General features: G+C 33.8%; 1 long non-coding RNA gene and 1 pseudogene across 1 annotated transcript in view; one reads left to right on the top strand and one right to left on the bottom strand.

Moving 5' to 3' along the window:
• Nucleotides 1–7830: 7830 nt before the first annotated feature.
• Nucleotides 7831–9356, top strand: LOC149164538 (uncharacterized; annotated as a pseudogene).
• A 6485-nt stretch (nucleotides 9357–15841) lies between these two features.
• The window catches only part of LOC149164536 (uncharacterized), a 52423-nt gene continuing 43921 nt past the window's right edge, over nucleotides 15842–24343 (bottom strand). The window contains exon 3 of the long non-coding RNA XR_016260265.1: nucleotides 15842–15947. This is a non-coding gene — a long non-coding RNA (uncharacterized LOC149164536). The remainder of the gene's footprint in view (nucleotides 15948–24343) is intronic.

Genomic DNA, 24343 nt, shown 5'->3' with positions numbered 1-24343 from the left:
ATATTAGTGTCAAGTTCAAGGAGATCTTGTTGAACATTCATGATTGAAGTAAAAGTAGTCTATTGGTCAACCTATCTTTGCATGAATTTATTTCAATTATTGTGATAAGATAAGCATGAAAATGGTTGGATATATATGCCTTTCAAATTGCTTGTATGGCTGTTACAAAACCTCCCAAGAAATGAAGTCAAAAGCAACTTTGAAGTGAAGACAATTTAGTAACGACTTCAAGGCAATTGGGCATATAGATTCATCAAAGGATTCATTGAGGCATCTATGCATTTGGTAATCCCAGATGCATCAAAACATTTATTGGGTGAATGAGGCGAATGTGAGATTAGTTGTATTTATCCAGGCTTTGAGGTCATCTAGGCATTTGGGCCTCTAAGGTTGTGCTCACTATTCATATATTTGGATCAAAGGGATGTTGATTTAGGTAGATTTATTTTGGCTTTGAGGTCCCTAGTACAGATAATACCTACATCTGGTAGGTGAGGATGGCATGGAGATAGTTGGTAGGTACACATGGTGGAAGTGGAAGTGATGATGTGGCACCCTAAGGTGAGGACACTTGATACGTGGATTTGAGATTTTTGGGTGGTCAAGTGACCCTTTTTTGAGTGAGACATGGAAATTATGTGTTATTGATGTAGCATGATAGGTGTAGAGGAACTGAAATGAAAATAGGGTGGCAGTGTTTTGAGACTTGTGCTAGGGAGCAATTTTCCAAGGCTCTGTAGTTTTAGCAATTTTGGTTGATAAATGAAAGAGTTCATGTTTTCTTATTATTGTCTATCATACTTCTAGTTAAGGTTAGACAACGTTCATGATTAGGTAGTAAGTGGTGAGAAGTAAATGTAGATTTCCTCATCATATGCAATAGGAAAATTTGACAACATGTAATGGTTCCATCCCTTGGATCATCGTTGAGGGAAGTTGTAACCAATGAGCAGTGAACAATAATAGATTGCATAATCCCATCAACAAGGGAACATTTCATTTTGAATTCTCGATCTAGCGGAAACTGATAGAAAAAGATTTGAGAACATCAATTTTTATTCATTAAATGACAGAAAGTTGACCCCCTAGTCTTTATTATAGTTCATATGGTCAATGGGGACTAATGTCGTTTCATCGTCATCAATTTTAGCTAGATCATGATATCTATTAGTGTGCATTAACAAGTTGTGAGTTATTTAATTACATATACAATAAATTGTAACCCCCATCACACCCCCCCCCCCCCCCCCCCCCCCCCACCCATCCCTCTTTTATTAAAGTTTTGATAGTTAGATGTACCCCAAAGTGTCTTCATTTTTGTTGATGTTAATCAAATCATTTAGTGAACTTTAGAAGTTGGTGGTTGTTTAACCTCATAACCTAAGCACCTTTGGGGCTTTAGCACCCAGTCCCAACCCTAAGTTGTGAAGTGCATAGTGTCAAAGTATTCGGTGCTGAAGTCAAATGAAAAGATACTTAGGCATCCAGGGATTAGCCCATAAATAGCGTCGACTACTACACTAGAGAGGCAACATAATAAGAATTTGATCTCAACACTCAATCTTATAGAATGATGGTGAATCCCCTAGAATTGGGGATAGTCTTAAAAGCAATCCAAGTATCTGAATATCTAGTAATACACTCAAGTGGACCTAGACCCAAATTCACTGAAGCATTCAGAAAGGTGGTCACACCGCGTGGTTTCGTGAATATAAAGTTAATCCCCTGAGGTTCCAAGCAGCTATTAATTTTAATCCTATCCGAGCTATCTAGATCAGATCTCTAATAGAAGATATTGAAGTAATACTCAAGGTTTTATGGATGGTCCTATATGGAATTTCATCCTTACTATGAATTTGTTGATATAGTTTAGCATAAATAAGCCAAAAAAAATTGGAAGTTGAGTGTGAACTCGATCAATTGAGATAGAAGTATTTTTTTCTTGTGTAATTGTTTGTTGTGGTTCCATGGTATGGAAGATGGAAATAAGTCTAAGACATAAATTTTATGGAAGACATGTGATCACGGAAGAGGTTAAAAGATAAAGTCAAGGAATACATGTGAAGCAATTCAATCCAAGTGCAACTAAATGCTATGTAATCTAGGAGCAACATACAAGGATTGTGGATGAAACTAATTTGAGGATATATAACGTGGAGTGATGTGCAACACAAAAGAGTAGCATAAAACAAAGCTAATGACGTAAACGAAGAATTTAGTTAAGCCCTTTTAGTTGGTTTGAGTAAAACATTTCAAGGGGTTAGTTCTTCCTTATTGTCGGTGATAATAAAACATTTCAAGGGGTTGGTGCCTCTTTCTAGTCAATGGCAGTGAAACATTTTAGGGGGTTGGTACCTCCTTCTAGTTAGTGCAAGCATAGCATTTCAAGAGGTTGGTGTATTCTTCTAGTTGGGGTTAAAAAACCAATGTAACAATAGATTAATGCCAACAAGACCATTCATAATAAAAAAAAGTTTTGATATATATTTTCATGTTGTTATCGTGATTGATATTATATGTGCATTCAAGTGTTTTGATTGGTTAAATTTGTCCATTATACTAATTCACCCCCTCCCCTCTCTTAGTATAATCATATTTCCAACATTATGTTCAACTTGTTTTAGATTTGGAATCACCATAATCAATCTCATTTACATTTTAGTATCTATGTTCACCATTTTGATCACTAGAATCTCATAATTTTTGTTGAATGTAACATGTATCCAATACATTTTAGTTAGAATTAATGCTTAAATGTTTGTTACATATTGTTAATTGTTGTGAGTCTTTAGGTTAGTTATTTTTAGTTAATTTGTTAAATGTAACCTGTATCCAATTCATTCATTTTAGTTAGAACTAATGCTTATATGTTTGTTACATGTTGTTAATTGTAGTGAATTTTTAGATTAGTTATTTTTAGTTGATCAAATCCAGTTCTATCCGATCTAGTTTAGTCTGTAATCCATTCTCATATATACTCATATATAATCATTGTATGATCAATACAAATATAGGGAGATTTATGTTTAATTTCACTTAGTACGAGAGCTAGAAGGTCGTATATTTGATAAGCTCGATCCCAGATCTTAGTTGAACTTATGTCTCGGATCTATGTATGATTGTTAACACAAAAGTGCTTTTAAGAAGATTTTTTCTGTAAAATAAATAATATAGATGCTAAAATACTTTTCTCCATTTTTATGTGATATGGAAGGTGGTCGGTAACATTTTTCATGTTCGCACATTGTCTCATGGCCACTTTTGATTACCATGACGAATGTTTTTCAATTTGATTACCATGACACGTTTCTTAAACTGTTACAGAGACGACGGCTGAAGATTGGAGTTTAGTATTGGAAGGGTTGCTGGCCTTGCTTGCAATCATTGCAGTGGACATAACTCTATCAGTTTTACTGGTCAATAGATGCCTAAAACTTATATATCTGATGCTCACTTTGATCTGTGAATTTATTCTACTAGCCTTTTGCATTTGTCTTCCTTTACGGCGTCTTGAAGAACGGAACCAAGGAAATGAAATTCCAGACATCGGCAATCGTGGACTCACCAAGATAATGATTTCGTGGGCTATCTAGCTTTGTTGGTCGTAGTGGTGGCTAAAGTCATTGCATTGTGCGCAGCATGTAGAAGTCAGGACAGAAGTTGAGAGGTACGTTTTGGACTAATGTTTTTACAAGTTTGATATAATTAACCTCCCTACGATATATTGATAATTAAGAGTTGAGATTTGATATTTTTTATTTTATTATATATAATATATATATATATATATATATATATATATATATATATATATATATATATATTGTGAGATAGAGATTTGTTTTAATTAAAATTTATCCCCATAGAAGTTTAAAAAAATAACCTTTTTGTGCTTCATAGTTTTTAACATGAGATCATTTTCTTACCGAATTTCGTTATTATGATATCTCTTAAATTTTATTTAGCTCAATTATGATTATGTAATTATATTGATAGATATGATTATTTGGAGATTTTTATAATTTTAATTATTGATAGATGTGATTATTTTGGAGATTTTCATAATTTTAGTTTAATTATCAATAATTATTAAATAGATAATAAAGATATTATTTTTTTGGGATTTGACTACATTAAGTAAGTCATTTATCTATGGCCATTTCCATGAGAGGTAGTCGTAACTGACTAATTTCTCATGATTTTTTGAATAATTCACTCAACACTCATTGCATCAGGTCATCTATGACCATTTCCATGAGAGGTAGTTGTAACTGACTAATTTCTCATGATTTTTTGAATAGTTGACTCAGCGCTCATTGCATCGGGTGATGCTCACAGGGGTGAAGAAGTGGGATTGAAACTAGTGAAATGAATCACATAGCGTCAATCATCACTTTCGGGGCTTGCACCCAGTAACCAGGACTTCCCGGGAGGTCAACCATCTCAGATCGCCTCTGGCTCAAGCGTGCGCTTAACTGTGGAGTTTTCCACATAATCAAGCCCACTTAGCTTGTTACCCCATTTGCAAAACCTTAGCAAGTATTGTGCCTCATGAACCATTCAAGTAGAGTTCCGTTCACTCTTTTTGAATTTAAGTATAGGGGTTTTCGTAGTGCATTATATTAGATATCATTTTTTTGGGATTCAGCTGCATTAAGTAAGTCATTCATCTATGACCATTTCCATAAGAGGTAGTCGTAACTGACTAATTTCTCATGATTTTTTGAATAGTTCACTCAACACTCATTGCATCAGGTGATGCTCAAGGGTGAATCACAAAAAAATGATATCTAATATAATGCACTCGAAAACCCCTATACTTAAATGGATAATAAAGATTTAATCTCCACATAATATTCTAGAATATTCGTAGTAATATACACAATCAAAAGTTGAGATTTATATTTAAATTAGTTTTACTCTTTTCACCCTTTTAATTAAATTAATTAATTAAAAAATGTCATATGAACACGTCATGAAATGAATTATAGATTTTTACATCGATATACTATAATATTAACCTATAATATTATAACAAAACCTATTTATAAATTAAAAATTTATATAAAAAATAAAATGCTAATAAATTTTTATGATTAATTTTTTTTTCCATATTTTTAAAAATATATATATTTAACTTATATTAATTCTTTTTATTCATATAGTAAATTTTATAATTCTTATTATAAATCCTAATTTACTGGCCATTTAATTTTTATATTCAAATTAACATCACCTAATTCTTATTATAAATCCTAATTTACTGGCCATTTAATTTTTATATTCAAATTAACATCACCTCAAATTAGTTATCGTGATTTTCCTAACCGTTTGTGCTAGTTTTTATATGGAAATTGGCATTCCTTCAAAGATGTATTTTGTTAGTTACTTATCATGCCTTTCCTAAACTCCGTTCTTCATGTAATTAGGATTATGCAAATTTTATGTTGAAATTGGCATTGTTGTGCTCAACAATCCCTAACATTGAATGCCAAGTAAGTAGATGTCTCGAATATTGAATGCTAAGAGAGCAGATGTCCCTTCAATGAGATATTTGTTACATATTTTAAATATGATCTTTCAAATATAATTTTTCCCTTTAAGAATTACCTCGAACATAAGTTTTTCTCAATAACCTGTCCCAACCATAATAACTCTCATAATTCGATCTAAAATGTGAAATATGTCAAACCTTACGTGTTTAGATTTACACACCGCAAACTCTCATATCTCGTTGTCAATTGTATCATTTATGTAAAATTCATAAATATTGATTGTATACGCTTAAGATCATTACATTCTACACTTAAAACCTTCACCTTTACCCTATTTGTCAAGAAACCTAAGTGCACATTCAATGTGAACCAAAATTTTAAAATAGCTATTACTCTTTCTACGATGATACAAACAAAAGTTATAAAAAAGAAATGTGTTAGAATTGGTAAAAAACAAGGCCCATTAAATGGAAGGTGGTGTTGGAATTAATGGAGAAAGCTAAATTTAGATTACTATTATGATGATGATAGGATTGAGACTCTAATCTTAGATCTTAGATCCTACTATCTAGGGAGTGGTTGAAACCACCCTGATTGTGTGAAAGCCTATATGTACTAGGATGTTGAAGATAGATTGTGTATTGTGTATAGTGCTTGGGCACTCTCCATGTATCTCACCTAAAGAGCCATTTAATTAATAGAATATTCAATTTTTATCATGGTATCAGAGCTTCAGGGTTGTCAATCTTGTAAGCCGAGTGGAGAGCGTGACTGAGGCAAAATCATCGCTTGGATTGGAGGGCTAAACGCGCCAATCCCACTGTGGAACTATGCACTTTTTTATTTTGTCAGTCGTCGCAGATGTGAAGTGTACAGTTGCGAAGATCTTCTCGAGACCGTGGTGTATAAGAGCGCCGACTGTGCAAACAGAAAACAAGGCTGCATGTTCAAGGAAGGCGGTGACTGTGCTATCGCCGATGATTGAAGACCAAATCTGTGGGGAGTGCATGGAGAAACAAAGCCGCACGGAGCTTCTGATCCGTTGTTTACTTCTGAAGTGTTTTGGATTAAGTAGCAGCCCGATTTCTTAGCTGCGTGATAAGTTTTTTCAAGAAGATTTGCATCTTCCATCGAACTTCTACAACGCATTCTCCCCAGCAAGGCCCACACCTGTTTTTCCTGGTAGCCTCCATAACCTGTCTCAGGATCCCCTCCGGACTGCACCGTGTGTGCTGTGGCTGCTCTTCATCTTTCATCTCGAAGCAGGTGAAGTTCACAACTGTTCAATGTTTCTTTGACATGCGTGCATGACTGTGTGGGCAAGCACTTTAACCTGAGGCACCCAACTTACAAGCAATCCCGGATCTTTGATTCGTTCTTCAAAGCTACCAAGTAAAACTGTAGGCTTCCCATCCTTGATGTCTGAGTGGAGAACCCACAAAGAATGTGATGAAAAATCCACGTATAGCCAGCAGCTGCGCCAACTTCATGAGAGCGTTAACATGACCTTGCACAGGAAATGGCAAAATCATTGTGTGGTAGTTGTGGTGTGGTCAAAGTGAGAAACCTCTGATCTGCACCCTAGGCTGAGGTTGCTACGGTCTACCAAGAAAGTTTTGTCTTGATTGAGGCCAAACAGTCTGAGACCGGCACTGCGTTGATCATGGATTGGTGGTGCCGCATGGATTCAATTAATGGTGCCTTCGATCATTGTAGATTCATGGTGTCATGGATTGGTAGATCTGCCTCTGGGTGTAGCGTAAAAGAGTGAAAATCACTGCAGGATCGAAGGAGGGCGGTCGATTGCAGAACGTTGGTTTATGTTTCAGTGGTAGCTTGCTCATCCATGTGGCAATGTTTCTCTCGTAGAAAATTTTTCCTCAAAATTTAAGTGTTTGAGAAACTTAAGTTGCAAGTTGTGGAGATCCCAAAACTAATTCAGTAAATTTTCTTGTAAGTTATTATATACCGCAGAAAATGAATTTTTTTTTTTTCGGTGATTTGAACCCATCTTTAGAAATATGTGCATCAGAATTAGATATTGAGAAAGCTTGTTAGAGGTCGTTTAGTTGCTCGTCGCCAGAGCTGAGGGCACTAAAACCTATGTGGCACAGAAGCCACAGCCTACAAGGTTCTATAGTTGAAGAGCTTCCAAAGGGAGAATTTTCCCCCCTACATGGTAACCGGGTTGTTGGAGCTCATTAGAGGACTGTGTGGAGCCGAAAAAATAATCTCGAAGCGAGATAAGATGGACTTTAACAACATGTCTATATTTTTAGATATTTTTGATTCTAATGATGATGATTTTTTCATGTGGGCATTCGGAGGCATTAGCATGGGCAGTATGTTTGAGTCAGAAGAAATTTTAGAAAAACAATGTGGTTCTGTTGATGACCACGAGAATCAAGAGGCACAATCTGTTGTGCAAGATCCTAAGCTTGAAGACACACGAGCTGACCTTCAGGAAGGGTGTAAAGAGGAACAAAGTGTTGAAGATCAATGGGACGAGCCACATGAAGCTGATTACAAAGACGTGGCAGAAGAAGACAAAGCTGGAGAGAATTTAGATTATGATGATCTCATTAATATTTCTGTGTGTGCAGGTGTTACATCAATGAATGATGAAGACATCATAGCTGACTTTCAGATGGTTGACACCGGAAATAGTGAGGGGGAAAATTCTCCTATCCAACCTGTCACAATCTTGTGAAGGGCGAGAATAAGAATTCAAGCTTTCCATCACTGGGGAAGAAATGAGGTGAAGAGATATCACTACCTCATGGCGAGGAAAGCAAAGATGAAGCCTCGACTCGAGATGAACAAGTATGGGCTCTGTTGCAAGAAGACAAAAATGAAAACCTTTATTACCAAGTTGTTTCATTTTTTAATTGTGAGCATAGGTGAGACTAGACCAACAGGCATATGTTATTGTTCAGTACCCTTTCTCCATTAAGCAGGAGTGTTCGAATGAATGGAGAAAGCTAAACTTAGATTACTTTTATGATGATGATAGGATTGAGACTCTAATATTAGATCTCAGATCCTACTATCTAGGGAGTGGTTGAAACCACCTTGATTGTGTGAAAGCCTATATGTACAGAGGTGATTGGATTGCAATATTGTGCAACAGTCTCATAGGGTGAAGGAAAAAGAAAGATTGATTGTATAATGAGGGATTTTGGCATCTATTATCTCAAGGTACGACAAGAAGTCCCCACTCTCTGATTTAAGTAATCCTCTCAACAACACCATCACCGTAGTTTATGGAGATGCAGATCAGTGTAGAGATTTCAGTCAATTTGAGAAAAGTAGAAGCAGAAGAAGCCTATATAGGTCTAGTATAGAATACCGGAGTGACAAGGCATGGGAAATGAAAAGATATCAAGCTATATTAAAGGAATTTTCTTGCGATTCTAATTATTTCAGTGATTTCCAATCCTCTAAGACAACTTCTGACTTAACCAACAAAGAGGCCAAAGTTGATTGTCCTTATTTAACTTTGACACATACTTCTAGCACTCCCAGAGTTAAGATGCTTACAAACATTGAATTAGATGATTTGAATGGGTATCTTTATCTGGGATTCAGTTTCAATTATGAAGAAATGCCTGAGCTCTCAATACCTTGCTAGCCTTGGAGTTATGTTATGCAATCGGCAAACAGTTTCAAGATGACCACCATCAGAAATTTTGTCTTGTGTCTACTCTTGATAAAAGGAAATATCCAAACAATGAGGGATATTCATAATCTCCTATTGCCAAGTGGAAAATCTCCATCACAAGAGATGATCCCTAACAAGTGAAGGAACAATTGAAATTTTGGGCTCAAGTTGTGGCCGATATTGTTCATCTTTGTGGCTAATACTTAAAAAATGAAAGCAAAATCTCTATTTGAGGCTTAATCTGTGAGAGATTGTCATATTTTGTTGGAGAGTGATGAAGTCTAGTGATTTCCATTTCATAGATATATCTATGGTGCTGCTAGAAAACTATATGACCTTTACATTTGCAACAATTTATTCTTCTTCTTGTATCAGGAATCCTCCTTTACTCCCGCCCTTTATTACTATATCAATTGACTTGTAAATGTGTTCCTATAATTTTTTGTGAAAAAAAAATTAACATTTCAAAAATCAAATATTTAGTGATATGATGCTTATTCCCAAGAAAGTTAATTGTTTTGAATCTTGCACGTTCTTCCAATTCAACAATAATGATAGAATAGCTAATTTTTTTCCTATTTAAGATATTGCTACAATTCATATTTCAATTAACTCTTCTTTTGGACACTGTGCAGATGACTTTCCTGGAAAAACACCTCAATACCTATCTAATTCTCCCGAATTTAAGATGTTCAATATATAGTTGATGTGAAATTTCAACCACCGCCATCCTATCCATTTCATCTTGGAAACCCTCTTGAAGCTCCATCATCACCTCATGTATCTCTGCCACATCTTCTAACTTCCCAACCTGATCACATAATTCTTTAAAGAGTGCTAGCTCAATGGAAGAGCACCTAATTTATATGTAGGAGGTTGGTGGTTTGATTCCATTGTGCCCTAATATGAATTAATCAATGATATTGTTGTTTATTTTTAATTAAAAACATTTTATATTGATTTATATCAATGGTGAGATATTTTTCTGGATTCATTGTTTTATATTGTCTTTAAAAAGACGAACGACATATTGTCTCTATAAAGACAATATGTCTTTAATCCAAATTATTGTCTCTGAAAACAGAAAAATGAAATTGTCTCCTAAGAGACAATAACACTTGTGCTATATATTGTCTTTTTAAAAACAATTTTTTAAGACATTAATTTGAGACACTCGCTTAAAAGCAATATTTAAGACAATATACAAGTTTCTTTTTGTCTCAAGTTAAAACAATTTACCAAAAAATTGTCTCAAATATTGTCTTAAAACCCCTTGTTGTAGTATCCACACCTCACACTCTACTTTACACAAATCGAACGCTTTTTGAAATGAAAAGAATTATTATTGCCCCTTGTTATTATTATTAAGTGTCTTACCGAAACCTGGTGGGTCATTCACGCACAAGTGCACAAGTTCATCAATAGGATGGAATGCTTTTTTTTATAAGTGAGCCTTCATGCACATAAATGCTATATTGCTTAATTCTAAGACATAGCCAGCCCATGTATGCCATCTCGTCGCAAGTCCTAAAGGTTTAGGTCTCGAGAATCATTCGGTTCGGTGTTTTGACTTCACAAATAAACGATCAACCATGTGCTTCTCACAGACATTGGAATTCACATTTTCTCCCTTTTATGATCTTGTGTACTAAACATTTTTATGGCATATTAAAAAGTTTGCATTGGTTTTTGTTTGTGGTAGCCTTGAATTTGTTACTCTTTGATTATTATTTTTTGTGATGGTCACGTATTCATTATCCTTGGGTAGTTATTGGCCTTTTTAATTAAGCAAGAATATTGAATTGTGCAGGACTTCGGTGGATATTGGGGCAACCACGATTAATTTTACGTTAAACCAAGTGGGTGGACCAGCAGCGGCAGCATAGAAGCAGCAGAGAAGCAGCATAATTTCCTTTTACGATTAAAGTCACATGACTTAAAATAATGGACAAACGGAAACTAAAGTCACGTGACATGAAAAATAATGGAGAAACAGATTGTTATTTAGATGTTTGATTAAATAATGGGAGAAACGGATTGTTATTTAGATGTTTGATGTAATTAGAGATTAGTTTTTTTTATTTCTGTGAATTAGTTCTAATTATCTTAGTCTTATTCATATTTATAAAGATTTAATTAATTATGTTAATTCAACTAATGTATTCTTAGCTGTGAGAAGCTTCTGGGTCTACAATCCTGAAGTTTGCCAATTTTTATCTTCTTTTCTTTCTGGACATAAACATAGAAGATAGTCAGGACATTTTGCAGGAGAAGCCCTGAATTTTGATCTCAAAAATCTCAAGTTATTTGTGTCTATTGTTGCGTTGTCTACTGAAATGGATGATGCTAATACATGGTTTGTGGACTTTGAAGTGTCGATTCATATGACATGCAATAAGGACTCGTACAAAAACTTCAAGGAAATTAGAAATGGTGTAAACATCTACCTTGGAGATGATCATGCATATAAGACTATGGGATATGGAGATATACCCATGACTTTACCAAATGGTAGCATTAGATGCATCTATAATGTTATGTATGTACCTGGGATCAAGAAAAAAATGATCTCTATGTCTACAATTACATATCAGAACCTGAAGGTTGAATTCTTTAAAGCACATTGCATAGTGAAAGATTAGTTGGATCACTGCAAACCAGTTGCTTCAAGAGTCAGAGTCGGAGGCTTGTACAAGTTTGATGTTAACAGCAAAAGTCATCATGCAGTGACTTCTACAACTATGTCAATAGAAATTCTTTGGCATCACAGGTATGGTCACATCAATTATCATGATTTATTGTTGCTGCAGAAACAAAATATGGTTGAAGGTCTCCCTATGCTAAAAATAATATGTTGCTTGTGAAGGCGGTGCGTTAGGTAAAATTCACAAAGATGAATTCCCTTCTAATTCTGGTAGGAGAATAAGACATGTATTAGAACTTGTGCATTATGATGTTTGTGGACCAATGCAGACTAGATATTTAGGAGGAGCCTGTTATTTTCTGTTGTTTATTGATGATTGCATAAGGTACACATAGGTGTACTTCCTCAAGAAAAAGAGTGATGTTTTTTAGTACTTCAAAGAATTAAAAAAAAAGGAGAGAAGCATACAGGGAATTTTATAAAGATTCTCTGCTCAAATCAAGGGGGAGAATACATATTAGGGAACTCCATCAATTACTGAAAGGATCATGGACTAGTGCGACAATTCACAATATCGTACAGTCCAAAGTAGAACGATGTTGCAGAAAGGAAAAACATGACATTGGTGGAGTGTACATGGAGTATGATCAAAGGTAAGAACCTCTCAAATAATTTTTGGGCAGAAGCCATTAGTGTTGTTGTTTATCGAAATAATAGAAGTACGACGAGGTATCTTGATTTCAAGGCTCCATTCGAAGCCCTGTATGGTTTTAAACCAACGATTGATCATTTGAGGATATTTGGGTGTAATGCCTTTGCACATATTCCAAAGGAGAACAGAAAGAAACTTTATGCTAAAGGTATCAAATGTATTTTTGTAGGATACTGTTTAGAATTTAAAGCATATAAAATGTTTGATCCATCTACTGACAAGTAGAGATGTAATTTTCCATGAACAGGTAGATGAAGGCAATAAGGATAACGACTATGAAATATGACACATTCTTCCTGAAGTTGATGACAATAAAGCAAAATAAAAAGCAGAAGACAGTGAGAAACAAAATCTTGGGGAGGAATCTAGTGATGTGGACATCATCACCAGTCATATCCTAATCATAAATGGAGAAGTACTTTCAGAGAATACAGGTGAAAGTAGTGAAGCACGCAGGAAATCTATTCGGCAGATTCGACTACCTGAAAGGTACAAGGACTATGCTCTCATGACCAATGATTTGAATGTCATAGAACCCATGCATTTTAATGAAGCTATTGAATATGAAGAGTGGAGAAAATTTATGGATGAAGAATATGAATCTATAATTAAAAATAAAACCTCGGAATTGACTGAAATTCCTAAAGGAAAAGAGCCCATAGGATGAAAATGGCTATACAAACCCAAGTTTAAAGAAGATGGAAGTATAGATAAATATAAAGCTAGATTGGTCGCAAAAGGGTACTCTTAGAAAGAGGGTATTGATTATGAAGAAACACTTGAACCTGTATCTAAATTGAACACTATTAATTTGTTAATTACGTTAGCTACAAAGTATCATTGGAATTTGCACCAACTAGATGTAAAATCTTTTTTTTTTAATGTTGACTTAAAGAAGGAGGTGTATTTGATACAACTTGAAGGGTTTGTCAAAAAAGGGCAGGATCATTTAGTTTGTAGATTAAGGAAAGCTTTGTATGGGCTGAAACATGCAACTAGGTCATGGTATCAAAAGATAGATTCTTTATTTTTCCAGTAGGGTTTTATGAGAAGTCAAAGTGATCCAAATTCGTATACCAAATTTGATGCAAAGGGGTATGTGGTGCTGATTACTTTATATGTTGATGACTTAATCATTACAGGAAATTCAGTGAATTTAATTAATGAAATTAACATGCAGATGTCACAAGTATTCGAGATGAAAGATCTCAGTGAGTTGCATTACTGTTTAGGCCTTGAAGTTTGACGAGATGTTGGTCAGGCTTTTGTTTCATAGGGAAAATTTGCTAGAGAAGTGTTTAAAATGTTTAATATGGATTAGTGCAAAGATACTTTTGTTCCTATGCAATAGAATGTGAAGTTTCATCTTGATGATGGTTCAAAAGAGGTTGATGGTACATTTGACACACATGTAGTTGGAAGTCTGAATTATCTTACTACCACTAGACCTGATATTGCATATTCAGTTAATGTGCTGAGTCAATTTATGACCAGACCTTTAAAAATCCATTGGATAGCAACGAAAGAAGTACTCAGGTATCTTAAAGGTACAATTGGTTTTGGTCTTAAATATACCCATTCATTTGGTGTTAAGAGGATAGGTTACTTATATTTAGATTGGGCCAGTAATCCGGATGATAGAAGATCTACTGCAGGTTATGCATTCAGTGTTGGATATAAGATTATTTCATGGAGCAGCAAGAATAACCCAACTATATCTTTTTCATCTACAGAGAGAGAATATAAAGCTTTTTGCGCAACAACTTGTGAAGTTGTTTGGTTGAGGCGAGTTCTTCAAGATGTTGGAGAAGAACAAAAGCATACTATAGTGATCAAGTGTGAAAACCAGAGCTCAATCAAGTTGGAAAATAATTTGATTTTTCATGCAAGGACAAAGCATGTTGATGCCCAAATTCATTTTATTAGAGAAAAGATATAGTCTAAGGAAATTTTTATTGAATATTGTAATACTTGTGAAAATGTTGCTGACATTTTCACAAAACATTTGAATCGTTTAGAGAGGCGCTAGGTTTGGAAATCAATCCTTTCTCCATTAAGGGGGGAACTTGAAAATCACGGAGAAACAGATTTTTGTGTACATGTTTTCTTCAATTACGAATTAATTCCTAATTTCTAGAAATTAGTTCTAACTATCCTAGTCCTATGCATATTTATAAAGATGTAATTGATTATGTTAATTCAATGAATGTATTCACAGTTGCGAGCAACCTCAGGCCTCGACTCTTAAAGTTTACCAATTTCATTTATCTCTTAGTCTTCCTTTCTTTCTAGTACATGAAGGTTGTTAAGGTTGATGGACAATTTTGTGGGGGATTGCAGAAGGCATGCAACTTGATCATTTCTGCTATTTTGAAATAATATCATCTCCCCCAAAATGCCCCATGTGTTCAAATATTCCCCCAAGAGAATGAATACCCAATAATATGGTACATAATGCAAAATTTATCGACCGTTCATCAATCTTGTTAACTTGCATCAATCTTGTTCACTTGGAATCATGTAATAACTTTCATTTCAAGTTTTTGGGTAGTTTAAAATATTCATGTAAGTTTATAAGGCATGGCTCGGTTTGAGAATCACGTAATAACTTTCATTTCAAGTTTTTGGGTACTTTAAAATATTCATCTAAGTTTTCCTTTTCAATTAGATGCACGTGGTAAGGGTGGAATGCAGTGGATATATCTCCTTCGCATTACTATCCAATGCATCCACATTGCCATTTCGGACGAAGTTCAACACGCGGAGGTACTTCGCACTCATCACAATGAATGAATTTCCTCTGAAATGGAAATTCGAGCACTACAGAGAGAAATGTGAACAAAATGGCTTTAAATGGATCTCGACCCCCACACCCTTACGTGTATTAGAAAAATATGTGACAGTATTTTATTAGAGCAATGTTTAAATATTAGAGCATTTGAGATGTTTTCTTCTATTTCAAAGCTAATAGCTCGAGCGAAACAACGAAGCCAATCGATATAACAAACCCCCAATTCTTTTATTAGATATCATTTTGGGATTCAACTGCGTTAAGTAAGTCATTCATGTATGACCATTTCCATGAGAGGTAGTCGTAACTGACTAATTTCTCATGATTTTTGAATAGTTCACTTAGCACTCATTGCATCGGGTGATGCTCACAGGGGTGAAGAAGTGGGATTGAAACTAGTGAAATAAATCACATAGCATCAATCATCACTTCCGGGGCTTGCACCCGGTAACCAGGACTTCCCAGGAGGTCACCCATCCCAGAACTCCTCTGGCTCAAGCGCGCTTAAACCCCCAATTCAACAGGGAAACCTGAAACCATACCCGCAATGAAGCTTTCAGAAAAATCTGATGGCACAGGACTTGTAAGGAATCCATCTCACCCTGATTTGATATTGAACGAGCGCCCGCCATTGTTGCCTCTCACTGCAAAAATGATAACCAAGGAAAAATATGATAAAGCATGTAGAGATAAAGAAGCAAAAATGATGGAATGCCATAACAGAGAGCTCAAATCCGGAATCCATTCTTTACAGGTAGGTTCTTCTCATTCTCATCCTAAACAAATTCCTTGAAAAAAACAGAAACAATATTAATATAGTTGAAAATGCGATGTGGTTGAAAATGATGATATGAAAGTGATTTATTGTGTGCTCTTAAAGAAAAGTTGAAAATGGTACACTAAATGAGGTATATCCAAGCAGCCACCAACTCGCAATTGGTTCATATTGTACTTTTTTTACACCTAGATAAATAGTTTTATGGCCCATACCGAATGGGCAGCTGCATATTTGTTATGTAACTTTTACTTAGTCTCTTTGAGCTAATTCTTTAACCAAATGCATCTGTGCTTATATAAAGGTATGGAACTAGTTTTCTCCATAAGCCTTTGGTGTTACATAGTAGTGGAAATAACATGTAACTCTTTTTCTTCGCATCTATATTGCCATTTTGGAGGAAATTCATTGTGTAGAATGTGGAGCTTGAACAACGTTGATATAGTTGAAAAGTTGAAAATGTTATAGGGTTGAAAACGATTAGTGTGAAAGTGATTTTTTTGTGTGTTATTGAAGAAAAATTGAAACCAACACACTACAAGAGGTTTATCCAAGAAATGACCAAATAGCAATTTGATCATATTGTATCTTTTGACACCTACATAAATAGCTTTATGGCCCATAGAAAATGTGCGGCTGCATATTTGTTAGGTAACTTTTACTTTGTCTCGTTGAGCTCCTTCTTTAAAAAAATGCATTTGTGCATATATTAAAGGTATGGAACCAATTTTCTCCATAAGCCTTTGGCATTATTTAGTAGTGGAAATAACATGTAACTCTTATTGTCTAGATCTGCATTGTCATTATGAGGGAAGTTCATTGTGCGGAGCATGGAGGTCCTCCACACTCCACACAATGAACTTCCTTCAAAATGGAAATAAAAAGTTTGAGCAATGTAGAGGGGTGTAATGTGAAGGAATGTTATCCTCCACATACTCCACACTCTGCACAATTAACTTCCTAGTTTGAGCATTGAAGAGGAGTGAAATCAGGAGGAGATCTATCCTCCACATTCCAAAAGATAAAAAATAATGTTGAAATATTTGAAAATGTGAACTAGTTCAAAACAATGAGTATGGAAGTGATTTCTTGTGTGTTCTTGATGAAAATTTGAAAACGATACACTACAAGAGGTCTGTCCAAGGAGTGACCAACTTTCATTTTGATCATATATATATATCTATCTATATATATATATATATATATATATATATATATATATATATATATATATATATATTTACATCTACATAAATATTGTTATGGCCCATACCAAATGGGTGGCTGCATATTTCTTAGGTAACTTTTACTTTGTCTTTTTTAGCTCATTCTTTAACAAAATTCTTTTGTTCTTGTATAAAAGTATGGAGCCAATTTTCTCCATATGCCTTGGCATTATATAGTAGTGGAAATAATGTGTAACTCTTACGATGTGGATAAAGGGAATATGTTATTTATGAGTGGAAATAACTTGTAACTCGTACAATGAGGAGAAAGGGAGTGCGGGGAAAGTCAAGGTCATTGGATTTCTATGTAAAAATTCATGAATCCAGCATAGTACAGAGGTGCATAGGTTAACTTCATGAGTTTAGAAGTGCGAAGCTTTGCACAACTAGAGAAGCTAACTCTCTTCCACACAATTATTGTAACACATAAATTGAGGTTATTGATTGTTATTTCTTATCTATGATTTTGGGAATATTGAGGTTATTACCATGAATAGGTGGAAGGCACACATTTTGTTTACAAAAATGCAGAGTGCATAGGTGTGGAGAAGTGTGTTTAGCGATACCTCTATAGATGAATTTTATTATGCAGAGCGCGAAGTTGGTGTGGAAGCGAGAATAATGAAAGATTATGGAAACAAAACATCCTTGAATAAAGATAAAATGCAAACCTCACATTGTCTTAATCAATTACTTAGTGGTAGAGGTATGGACTATGTTGCATTGTAGCTATTAATATTTCTATCCATTGCTCTCGCTAGAATTCGTATTATATAAACACATTATACCATTACAAATAAAAACTTGAAGTATATGAAGAGGCTAAATTTTAATTTTTATCATGCCTTGAGTTCATGATGCAAAAACTAAGTGGCCAATTATACACTAGTACCTTTGGAAAAAGTGTGATGATGTGGACCAAATAAAAAAGAAATTTGAAATCATTTAAATTTTATTAAAAAAATGAAAAAGTTTAAATGCTTGCTCTAAACATGAGAAGGGACAACAACTATTTCATGTGATCTGTTGTCAACTATTTCATGTGATGTGTTGACTCCAATATAAGTGTAAGTAGGTCAGACATTGTAGGCCATTTCTTCTCTGGAAATGGAGGTATTTGTTCTACTAAATTTAGATTACATTAGTATTTGGATTCAAATAAAATTTATAAAATTGGTATAACCATGTGAAGAATATGATCAACAGAGGAGAAAAAATGATTTTTTTAGTATTTAAACACTAAAAAATAATTCACAATAAAGGACAATAATATACACAATAGTATATATTAGAGTTGCGGAATTGTAACTCAAATTCTCATTCCTTGAATGCCTTGAGGGTAAAAGAATAAATGGACCCAAAACAATCATGGAGTATCCTCTAGAAAGATCATGGATAATTATCTAATATGATCACATATAATTTTCTAGAAGGACCTTTGAGAATGATAATTATGGTTATGCTAATTTTAGCTTACACGTGCACCAATAATTTTACTAAATTTAGGCTCTATTGGAAACTTCTAGAAACTATCAGCCAACTAGGAGTATTTACCACACTCCAAGACTCCCCCTTAATTACAAACACTACCAACTAGGAGTATTTAACACACTCCAAGACTCCCCCTTACTTACAAACACTACTACATGTTGGTCTAAGTCTTCGCTAGGATTACACGTAATCAAATTTTGTTTTTTATTTATTAATTATTTTATACTTTTACATGCTAGTGCACATTTTTTTCATATCTATGTTGTATAAATGTTTTCTCCAAACTTTGTATTCTATAGAAACTTTTTTATTCTTTTTTTTCTTTTCAGTCTTATTCTAGTCTTCTTCTTCAATATTTATTCTTCTTCAATGTTATTTCCATCTGGTTATTCTTATATATCTACTTTTACTTCAACTACTATTGATTGAATTGTTTAATAAACCTTTCTAAGATAAAAGAAAACATCATTTTCTTTCATCTTCTCTTCTATTGTTGTAATAGCTTCAACAACTCTCATTGTTACTTTAATTTTTTTATTCCTTTTTTTTATGGTCTTTATGATGGATTTTCCATACTCACTTTCCTTCTCATCATAATTGGGCTTTCTGTTGAAACTATAACTAGGTTTGGTATTCATAATGATTGTACTTGTATAAATATTTATTTTCATATAAAAGCAAAAAGACGATACTTTTTACTATTATTTTTATTATCAAGCATGTTCTTCATGCTTTGTTTTGGTAAAAAAAAAGTTTTAAAGGGTGTGCTTATTGTGACCCTTGTGAAAAAGAAGAAAAATTGAATTTTTGTAAGTGTTATTTGTCCTTCCTAGTTGCCAATTTTTCCCATGAGGAAGGTAAGTCCGCCTACCCAAAATACATGTCCTTTCAGATGCAAGAACAACTATATATTGGAACCTATCCTCCAACAATTGGTAACCAATTCAGTGATCTTTTGTGGAAAAGTAATTCAGGTTTGTCGTAGATCTTGAGGTACATATGCAAGCTACCTATGGAAGATTATGAGGCACATATATTCAATTTTCTGACGCACATATATGCAATATTCATGAGGCACTTGATTGAGCATTTTGTAGCATATGAACAAAATTCTAAGGCACAAATATATGAGCTTTCTAAGGAACCATACTTCTGAAGTATCCAAGTTATTTGTGGTAGCATTTTTCTGTGATTATACAAGCTTCCAAAGAGACAAAACTTATGGGAAAACTTATGGAATCTTGATATACCTCATGTGGACACTTATTTGGAGGGTTGACTTGGAAATTGGATTTTCTAGTAAGTTAGATGTGACATGGAATTCTCTTTTCGATGAAGAATATATAAGGAAAGGATTAATGGGTTTTAGCCTTGTGGTTTTTCCCTTAGCCTCTAGGATAAACTCTTGTGTTTCTTGTGTCTTATATTTGAATGATATTTCTTGATGAGTATTAAATAAAAACTAAGAAGAACACTAAACATATTCACAATCAATTACCATGTTTAGAAATTTTCTCTTATATTATAATTTCAACATGGTATGAGAGCTAGTGAAATGATTTGAATATTGAATCTATGGTCTGAGTAGAAGCTTGAAGTTTTGAATAGTTTTGAAGGGCCAATATTACAACTCTATGGTGTGATGTTTTGTGAAATCTATAAATCTAAATAGTATTTCTCTATGAAAACTAGAAATATATCTAAGTTTGTAAAAGAACCATAAAAGGAATATAGTAGTGTTCCTTACTTAAGTTCCTTGTTTATGAAGTAAGGTTTTGTATAAATATGACTTTATAAATAAGACATTCATCTTCTCTCAAGAAGAACTTGTGTATGCAACATATGAATTATCCATCTCTAAAATGCATGAAGTACCCAAGCAAGATAAGAAGGTCGAAGTATAGTAAGATAAACAGACATTTGTATCCCCTTGTTGAAGGAACAAATGAAGGACGAAGTATAGTAATAGTTTCTATAATGTATTCTTTTGTTTATTGTAGAAAATGCTAGAAATGATGTGAAGGAAATTGATATTCAAGTTTTATATGTGAACCCTCTAGTATACTACACATTGCTACATAATTTTTTCATCCATAAATTGATATCAAAGCACAACTATTGTACTCTATTATTTGGTGGAGTATAGGAACATGACACATGTTGATGTGTATGAATATCAATATTGATTGTGAAAAATTGGAGTGCAAGGATCAATCAGTGACTATTACTAGACATGATTTTTGGATAGAGAAGGTTGCTAAGAGGGTGTTTATTGGAGAATATTCACGCATCTTATTTTATATGACTGTTATATATAATTTTGTTTAGAACAAGTTCAAATTGTAATTTCGATGGTGGGGTGAGAGAGGTCCTCTTGATTTTTCATCTTCAATCTATGGATATGAGATTGAAGCCTTCTTTTGAGTGAGATATCTCACTCTCTTTTTCTCCCTTCATTTAATACGATGAAAGAAATCCAACACTTTGAAACTTTATGGGTTTAGACATTTAAATGTTTCCAACATTGTGATAAATTTGGCCATGTGAAAGATCGCTATTTTAATCTTCACCCTCATAAGAATTGTGGAAAACACATTGATCATTCAGATAAATTCTCTAGAAATAAGACTCCTACAAGAAAATAATTCACCTTGGATCAATTTCTTCTTGGCAATGGTATTCAACCACCAAGAAGAAATATCGGTCATACCTTAGAGTTCAATCTCAAGTATTGACACGTCTTGTAGTGGATATATCTTCATCTTCTAACATTGTATCTAACAAGGGGGGAATTTATGATGAACTACTAGATTTGAATATATGTCAAGCAAGCTCAAGCCATAGACTTAACCAGAGCCAATTGCCAAAGCCTAGAGCCAAAATTAGTCATAGTCATATTTAAAGTTATAACCAAAAATAAATCATGCTCCATGAGTGTGTTTTTGGTTGGTGGTCATCCCTAAAACACCATTGGCAGAAAACTTATGTTTCTGCTACATCAGTTTCGGGTCATCTTTCAATCATCACCAAACAACCCTTCCACTTCACATAAGACTTCGGTTTCTAATTAGATTCAGAACTATTCTAGAAATTGCTTCAAGTTTTAGCTCCAAAGTTGGTGGTCATCCTTAAACCACCACCGATGAAAACCTTGAGTTCCTCTACCTCATTTGTTTTGTATTCTTCCTTAAACCACCATTTCAGAGATCACATTTAGTCATTAGCTACCATGCATTTTTGTATTTTAGCTCTCTTATTGGACTTACATATGCCCCTTTGGATTAAGGGGGGAATGTTGGGCATGTTATATGTTAGGGTTTGTGTGGAGGAATTCCAACAGTCACAAAAGTCCAAGAGACATATTAAATCACAAGATTTATCCTAATTCTTCCTATTAATTTTGTGTGTTTCAACAACAAAAACAATTTACTGCAAATGAATGATCTCATTGCAAAGTTCTTTGGCTTCTTTCTTATCACAAAGTTCCTACAACCTTCTACAAATATTGATAACACCAAGTTGAAAAATGTATTTGTACTGGCCACAAAAACAAATTGCTATAAAACAAGGCTAATGATAACAAAAACAACATTACATATCCAGCTACTATACAAAGGAGACCAATACTCGCGAGTTTGAATGCCCAACCAATAAGCAATCTTTTCATAGCCGCCAATTATAAAGACACTAAATACATTACACTTTGAACCAAATAAACATGTGATCATTCTTCAATCATTTTAATAGAATTTTATTTTTTTTAAATCCTTAAAACCTTAAAATTTTAAGAATTATTATTATTATTATTAAAAAAAAACATTTTAATTAAAATAACTTTTCATCCTGAATTTTTGGGAAATGTGAATACCGCATCCACATAAACCTCCAATGTCAACTCTAATAAACAATTAAAATGTATACCATGATGCTCCAAAAAAAAAATTGAGTGACTACTTATATAAATGATAGCAAAGTGTTGTTCTAACAAAACAATGGAGATGCCCACAATGAGAGGGCATATCTTTATATGTCAAGGAGCATTGCTACTTGTACCCACCGAACAGGTCCCCCAAATGTCATCTCTTTTCAGTATGTAGTCAAGAGGCTCTTAAGTTCCCTCGAAACAACAAAATTGACCCAATATCTCAACGTGTTCATAATCGTGAAGGGTTGACGCTAACCTATCCTTTGGCATTCACAGTGAAAATTTTGCTACAGTTCTCCATGGAAATCGTTGAGCCAAATCGATGTATGTCTAGTCGAGGGCATACCAAATGAGCCAATTCTTGGAGCTATGTCTGTACAGTAAGGAACCACTAAGAGTGTAACCTAATTTTCAATGGGAGGGACTAACCTATCATAGAGCTCGAATAATTGCATCGATAGAATGTTGATATTTCTTAACAGAGACTTCCCAGAGATTTGAAATTCTTCAGCCAAGCCAAAAACTAATGAGGGAATACATTATTAATTTGCAAATAGTACTCCAGCCTAACTATTTTCCAACACGATGTCCATAGCCTACAACGTTGAGTTTCAAACAAGCCTATGATGTTATCATTAAGACAACAATAATATCCTCAACCATTGGCGCTAGTAATAGGCTCGAGACTAAGATCTCGATTGTTCCTTGTGGAGTCTAAGGATCAATACAATGTGATAACAAAGGTTCATGCAGGAATGGTGCTTAATGAGCACATAACGATAAAAAGCTACATAGGTGAAACTGGTCGCTCCCTCCAGACAAGGCTCAAAGAACATGGCGCTGATATCAGAAATGGAAGATCTCGTACCTCAACATTGGCGGAACACTCTTTGAAGGCTAAACACCATATTTGCCTAGAAAGCGCATCCATTATCGCAAAAGAGGAACATTATCAAAGACGAAAGATCAGAGAAGCTCTTGAGATTATTAAGCATCCTCAGAATCTGAACAGAGACAATGGTATGGAAATTAGCGGAAGCTGGCTCCCCTTGATAAAAGAAATTGGAAGTCGCCATCCCATCCCCAGGTAATGTATCCCTCTGGTATGTTGTCCCCTCTCCTTTCCTTTTCTTATTCTATTTTTACATCATTAGACTTTAATAATAATTTAATTAATATTTTATATTAGTTAACTATAAATATTAACTATTTATAATTACTAATATAATTTAAATATATTAATTAAAAATTTAATTTAATTTATTTAATAATTAATATATTAATTATTATATTAATTAACTATTATATTATTTATTTAATTTTCATTTTATATTAAGTATTAATTAATTATCATATAACAATTGATTAGTCTTATATTAGTATTATATTAATTCTATTAGCTATTATATTAATTAAAATTTGAATATTAGTTAGCTATAAATATTAATTATTAATTTATTAATATATTAATTAATTATTATGATTAAAAATATTATTTAGTTAATAATTATTATTTTACGAGTCATCTATAGATACTAATCTCCTATAATTTAATTTATTTAATAATTTTAATTAATACATTAATTAATATATTAATTAATTAATTAATTATTATAATATTTT

The sequence above is a fragment of the Pinus tabuliformis genome, chromosome 5_1, assembly GCF_031772625.1.
Source record: "Pinus tabuliformis cultivar Carrire ecotype Pingquan chromosome 5_1, CPIR1, whole genome shotgun sequence".
In the NCBI taxonomy this organism is placed as follows: domain Eukaryota; kingdom Viridiplantae; phylum Streptophyta; class Pinopsida; order Pinales; family Pinaceae; genus Pinus; species Pinus tabuliformis.
This window is presented reverse-complemented; position numbering and strand designations above follow the sequence as displayed.